The sequence below is a fragment of the Arachis hypogaea genome, chromosome 17 (genome assembly GCF_003086295.3).
Source record: "Arachis hypogaea cultivar Tifrunner chromosome 17, arahy.Tifrunner.gnm2.J5K5, whole genome shotgun sequence".
In the NCBI taxonomy this organism is placed as follows: domain Eukaryota; kingdom Viridiplantae; phylum Streptophyta; class Magnoliopsida; order Fabales; family Fabaceae; genus Arachis; species Arachis hypogaea.
Window position 1 is genome coordinate 13,032,087 of NC_092052.1, and position 7,211 is coordinate 13,039,297.

At 33.2% G+C, this 7,211-nt stretch overlaps 1 long non-coding RNA gene across 1 annotated transcript; it reads left to right on the top strand.

The window, feature by feature from the left end:
• Positions 1-5,732: 5,732 nt before the first annotated feature.
• On the top strand, positions 5,733-7,007 carry LOC140181099 (uncharacterized). The gene is made up of 3 exons (XR_011875756.1): positions 5,733-5,958; positions 6,331-6,390; positions 6,549-7,007. It is a non-coding gene; the product is annotated as an uncharacterized lncRNA (long non-coding RNA).
• Positions 7,008-7,211: the final 204 nt, after the last annotated feature.

Sequence of the window (7,211 nt, forward strand, 5' to 3'; positions counted from 1 at the left end):
AAACCAAAAAATCGGAGAAACAGAAAAAGAACAAAATAAACCAACAGTCAAACTTGCACCCTATAAATTTATTAACTTATTTTTTACACACCTATGAGCTTTCATATATCAAAAGAAATTAAAGATTATAAACCCATTTGAAAGAAAAAAAATAATTTATATAAAAATAAGCAAGTAGTTGTATTGAAAAAATATTTATGATACCTACAAAATCAATATGGACATCATATAGAAATAACGACCCCATTATTTACCTCTATAGAAACAAAAAATAAAAAAAAATGAAAAATTCAATCAAGGATTAAAGAAATAAACAAAAGCTATAACATATAAGGATAACCTTACTAATTTTATTTTAAAAAATATGGCAACAAAATATAGAATATTCCACTTTTTACCACATAAGCTTTTTGAAATTAAAAGCATAAAATGGTATCACTTGTAAAAACATTTTAAAAATTTTCTAAAAATAAATATTAAAAAAGACAAAAAAGAACATATAGAAAAACAATGAACTTAATTAGAAGGAAGTGAAAATACACCTATAAGACAAAAAAACAAAAAACACAATGACACCAACCAAAAATTACATGTTTAACACGTCACATATGGAAAAAACAGTAAACTTAATCCAAAGATGCTCATCAAGTCAGTTCACATTTCAAAAATATTATTCTCCCCTCTTTTGCAAACCAAGTATCAAGGTATTTTTATTTTTAAGATAAAATCCTTAAGCAAAGTAAAACTAAAGTCAATTATACACAAAATAATAATACAGATTTGTTATGACATCAATTTTTTTTTCCAAGTTATGATAACAATACAGATCTGAAGAGATCACAACTCAAAAAAGAGATACCCAACAATGTCTCCAAAAGAATAAGTTACCAAAAAGTAATTTCTTAAAATTTACAAACATCTAAAAAAAAGTAACTTAACCTTCTTGGAGACTTTTTGACCCCATTTCTATTGTCTGACTGCACTTTTTCAAGAGTGGAACTTCAGGACATAATTGGACCTCAACATAAAGGGGAAAAACAAAGAACAATTAATTCATGTGTATTTACTCAAAACACATCGAACAAAATCCTAAGAAAATAAAATGGAACAATAAAGATAACCATATAAAAAAATGATTGCAACTAAAATAACTGTAAATTCATATAGAGCTAGAGCAAAATGAAAAGGCACCTATTAAACAAATGCATCATAACAATGACGCCAACCAAAAGTTACACACTTCACACATCACAGATGAAAAAACAGTTAATTTAATCCAAAAATATTCGTCAAGGCAGTTCAAAATTCAAAAATATTATTCTTCCTTTCTTGTTAAATCAAGCAGCAAGGCATTTTTATTTTAAAGTTAAAATCCTTAAGCAACACAAAACTAAGGTCAATTCCTTTACCAATATAAAAGAAAACACAATTGATCAATAAACATAAAATAACACTAAATTCATATAGATCTAAAAGAAAAGGTAAAGCCACCTATAAAACAAATGGATAATAAGAATGACACGAACCCAAAATTACACATTTAACATGTCACATATGACAAAATAGTAAATTTAATCCAAAATTTCTCATTAAATCAGTTTAGAATTCAAACAAATTAAACTTCTTCTTTTTTAACCCAAGCAGCAATATATTTTTATTTTTAATTAAAAATCCTTAAGGAAATTTGTCATAACATTAATTTCATTTTTCTCAGGTTATGATAATGATACATATCTGAGGAGATAAACTTACATTCAGATTTGTCAACACCTTTCAATGATCTCAATGAAGATTTTCCTGATATCTTCCTTCACAATCCTTCTATAAAGATATTCTTCTTGCAATCTTGCCCCATCTTAAATCTGTCACTCCTCACCATCTGCGGCTAACAACAAACATTAAAAAAAAATCAAATGAACATCATGCTCAGAAATGAAAGAACAAACAGCAATAACAGATTCCAAAAAAACTCAATTATACGAACCCAAAACCCTTATATACCTACTCCGTCATAGATGACAAATAGTAAATTTAATCCAAAATTTCTCATCAAATCAGTTGAGAATTCAAAAAAAATTAAACTTCCTTTTTTTTAACCAAAATAGCAATATATTTTTATTTTTAAGGAAAAAAATCCTTAAGAAAACCAAAGTTAAAGTCACGACATCAATTTCTTTTTTCTCAGGTTATGATAATGATACAGATCCGAAGAGATCACACAAATAATTAAAATTAAGATCTTTACCAAAGTAGAGGCCTTACCGTCTCAGCCCTTCCAATCCTCGTAGAGAGTATCATCCAACAAACTAATGCATTAAACAAACAAATAATAATTAAAAAAAATCAAATAAAAAAAGAAACATTTTTATTAAACACCTAGCGAGTGCCATTGTCAACACCTTTCAATCATCTCAATGGAGATTTCTGTGAGATCTTCCTTCACAATCCTTCTATGCAGATATTATTCTTGCAATGTTGCCCGATCTTAAATCGGTCACTCCTTACCATTCGCAGCCAACAACAAACATTAAAAAAAATCATATGAAAGAATTTTCTACTTTGATCACTTGAACTATGTCATATACATTTCTGCAAATCTGCACACATTTTTTCTAAGATAAAAAAATCTTTAAATAAAGTGAATTAATTATAAAGATAAACATATTAAATTTCACATAACTCAAGTCAGATAGATGCACAAAAATGAAAGAATTTTGGAATCTTCACAGGTGACTATGCTTACCATGTAAATTACTCTAGACAAAGGCTGGTTGAGCATACAGTATGCATCAATCACCCTTGTAGATTGCTCAGCAGTAAAATCCCTTTTCTTAAAAACAAATGATAGAATTAAACACTACTAGAAAATTAGTTATTACAGACGGATATTTCAGACGAATTTTATCCCACGGAAATACAGACGGAATTTCAGAGGGATTTTTTATCAGAAAACAAAAAAAATGAATTAGCCTAAATTACAGACAGAAAAGAGAATCCGTCGATAATTCTATCGAAAAAATTAATTTTTTTCCGTGGAAAATAATTACAAACGAAAAATCTGTCTGTAATTAAATGAACAAAAAATGCTGCATTTTATTAAATTATTGCAGACGAAAAATCTGTCTATAATTTAAACTTTTCCGTCGGAAATATTAAAATAAAGAGATGGGTCACTTTACTCCCAATCCTTCAGTTCACTTTTTTTCCCGTTCTCCTTGAATTACTCCAATGCTTTCTCTTTCTCCATTGAAGATGTGACTTCCTCCACTGTCGCCGCCGCCGCCGCTCGCGACGCACGAGCTCCTTCCACCACCGCTCTCAATGCGGTTGCTCCTTTCGTCGTCACACGAGCTCTCTCGGCCGTGCTCTTGTCTTACGAGCTCCCTCCGCCGCCACTCTCGCGCTGCTTCTTCTCTCCTCGTCGGAGGTTTGTCATTGTCTCTTATCGTCGCTGTTAGTTCAGGTAGGCCTCCTCCTCCTTCTCATCCCTAGCCCTAACCCTTCCATTGTGATTCTGTTTCGATTTCATGATCCCTAAACCTAACCCTGTCCCTTCCCTGTTTTGATTGAAGTTGAAAATCAAAGAATATGATCGAGGAGAGCTCTTATGTTTGCAAATCAGCTGTTGCTGTTGCAGAGAACGGAGTTTCTAAATTCTAAGGTATGAATTTTTGTGAATTGAAGCCTCTTCTCTTCCTCAACTCAATGACAGTTCTTGATTGCTTAATTGATCAAAGACTGTACATTGGTTTGCCTGATGCCAAGCAAAGAGTCCAAATTTTTTGTGTGCATAGTTCTGGAAAGCAACTTGCAGAGGATGTTGATTTTGAAAAGGTATATTACTTATCTATTCAAATTCACTTCTCTATTTTCCATTAAACTCATACATTGATTTCTTACATCAACAGCTTGTCTTCCGAACTGTTGGATTTTCAGGAGCAGATATAAGAAACCTTGTCAATGAAGCAGCAATAATGATGGTGGGTTTCTGCTGCATTTGATTTTATTCTTTGTTGTGCTACTAACTTCCATGGGTACTTATCTATCTATCTATCTCTATTTGTTAGTAGAACCATCTCATCTGCTTCTTGTGACCTGATGAACTGCTATTGTTCCAATCTTTATAGAGTACTCATTACTTGGGAACTTGTAGATTTCAGAATTGAACCATTACTTTGTCCATTAGTAAAACACGATTTTGGGTTCATTTTCCTCATTTCTGTATGTTCATTGAAAGGACAGATTAGGGTGACAGAGATTAGAATAAATAACTTAATAAATTATAACATCTTCCATTTTGATTCATCAAGTATCCAACTGAGCTGTCTAGACGAGCCAAAATTAACTCAGTAATGGATTGGCAACATTCTAATTTACGAAATGGAGCAGGTAGATACATTCTAATTTCCATTTTGAACTCCTTTAAGTAATGTGACTAGCCATGAGCAGTTGATTTTTTTTTCTATAGACTTGTATGCTAGTTAGCGATTAATTACTAGAAATGTCAAAGTAATAAATTTGTGGCATATTGTGGGCTTTGTTCTATACGCAAATCAGGAAGAAATAGTCTCTCCTCCCTGGTAGGTCTGTCCTTTTCATGGGTGGCATTATCTTCAAGGTCTAGTGACTCTTTGAAGTTTGGCACTACCATCAGTGGCAGGTCTAGTGTCAATTGCAAATGGTTGCACCGGAGATGATCAAGCAGGCAAATCAATGGTGCCACATAATGGTAGCAGGTATTGGTTGCTGTCTTCACTTCAGTTTTATTGCTCAGAGTTATAATATGCTCTCTTCTTTAACATGTAGTGATTCGACTTGATTCTTGTAGTGTAGAACATTATGACGTATTTGACTTATTCTCCAAAGGGACTAGATGGGGAATGTTTTCATGAGCAAATGATATTTGTTGAGCAAGGAATTGAGCTTGTTTTATTGCAAGTTTTCATACTTTCCTAAAAAATTGAAATTATGCTGCACTCATTCCATCGCTTAATGACCTAGTCCACCTTTACCACATGGACCCTGAGGTCTGTGTTCTCATTCTATATACTTTTGTCTTGTAAACTTAGGGCATGATTTCATGATAACTACTGCTTGATTTTATCACAAAAACTGTTTATATCCCTTCACCTGCAACATTTATTAATTTGTTATGCTTGAACTTGTTTATTTTTTATTGCTTGTTGTTTTCCTGGACATAGGTTGCTTTCTTGATATATCGCCCTGTGATGAGACTTCTCAAGTCTCAGAGGAGTCCTGATGTTTGCTGGCCGTTGGATGATAATAATACTGCAAATGATGCATCTATAGAATTTGATCTTGTAGATCATTCTGGCAGTATGGTTCTAGATCTTGGCTCTGCTTGAAATCCTATTAGTTTCACTTTTACTTATTTGGTGCCTGTGTGTTTTAGATGCCATTCCATCTGGCAGTATGGTTCTAGATATTTGTTCGTTAGATGTGACAATGAACCAGCTCCATGGATTGCTGATAATCTAAAAGCACTACACGACTTGCTTCCAAATCAAGCAGAGGTAATTTGTAGTAAGTTGTCAATGCAACATTAATCAGTGTGATGTTCCCTTTGACTCCTTAAACTAATTTAAAAAATGTAAACAAAAACTCTTTCAAGTGTTGCAAGTATTTGCAGAAACATTGTCATGGTATGTATTTTATCATCCTTTATTGGTAGGTTCTGCTTTAAGAACATGGAATACTCCTAACATTGAATAGATAATCTTGGAAAGTATAACATCTTGATTCTTGCATGCATGAAAACAAAACGGGTCTTTCAAAAATATCTTACCATTCTTATCTGTGAGCAATACTTTGGCTGATCATATATACTTAATGCCATCACATTTCTATGGACAATTGATTTTTAATCTGTAGGGTAGTCAAGCTTATATACTGGACGACATTATCGACCATGTTAAATATTTGCAGCTTCAATTAAAGGTACCTATTAACTCTGGATCGTCTTAATTTTCTCAGCCTCAATCATTCTCATACATATATAACAGTTTTGCTTATAATTATTATTGTACTATCATATCAAATGCATTAACATGATGTCAGAATGAACAAACTAGAAGTTTGGCTGCATGTGAACACAAAATGAGGTTCAGTGATTTCTTTCCCCTTGAAAGAATTATCCTTCATTTAGGAAAAATAATAAATTGGGGCCATACCATCAGACCAAAGTGGAGAACATTAAATTAAAGCAAAAGACCATTTTGTAGTGTTTACTAACAGTGGGTTTGGTCAAGTATATAGACTTAACTTGATTTGTCAACTTGCAAATTAAAACATAGCATATGTTCCTTACAGGAACTAAGTGGAAGTAGACTACAAGCTGAATCAACTGCTATACCACTGGTTTTCCATGAGGTATATGTCTTGTCCTTAACCTTAGAAGATAATAATGTACACAAAATCATTATGAATTCATGTGCTAGCCCAAATTCTGCCCCATAGAAATATCAAATATCTGCCCCTCCAGAGTGCCAAATTCATGGACTGAATATCTTGTTTTATTTGATTAGCAGGGTTATGGGCATTATATTGACCAGCAGAAGCTGAATGAACCACTTGAAGAGATGATGGGAAAACTTCTTGAAGAGAATCCTGCATCTGCCAGTCAGCTGCTGGAGAACAATGGTCTTGTCCTGCTGCCTATGGAGTTGGTTCAAGACTTGTACCAATCCATGCAAATCTTCGGCAACAGCAATGCACTTGTCTGAGTTCGACTTGTCCGGCCGGCATGCACCGTAAATATCAGAGACAATTTGACAACATTAGTAGCTTACTAGCTCTAGGTATTAGTATATGATCATCATTTGAATTGAAGCCTAGCTTATCTGGAAAAACCAATTAACCATGGCTTTTAATTTATAAACTCATTTAAAATTCTCTATTGTTCATGCTATTTTTTGTTCCCGATGCAGGGATCTGTTTCAGTTAGTATGTCTCTCTTCTAAACTCATTTAAAATTCTCCAATTTTTCTTGAAGGTGGTTGTAGGAGAGATCAAGCACTCCCAAGCTGCTCATGTCACCAACTCGTGGAGGGACTTCTCTAGTGAGTTGATTGTGGGAAAGATCAAGTGCTTCTAATTTCAATAGATTTCCAAGAGAAGCTGAGATTTCACCTGAGAGATTGTTGTAACTGAGGTCTAAACTGATATGGAGATTTTTGGCGTTTTCCAATTTC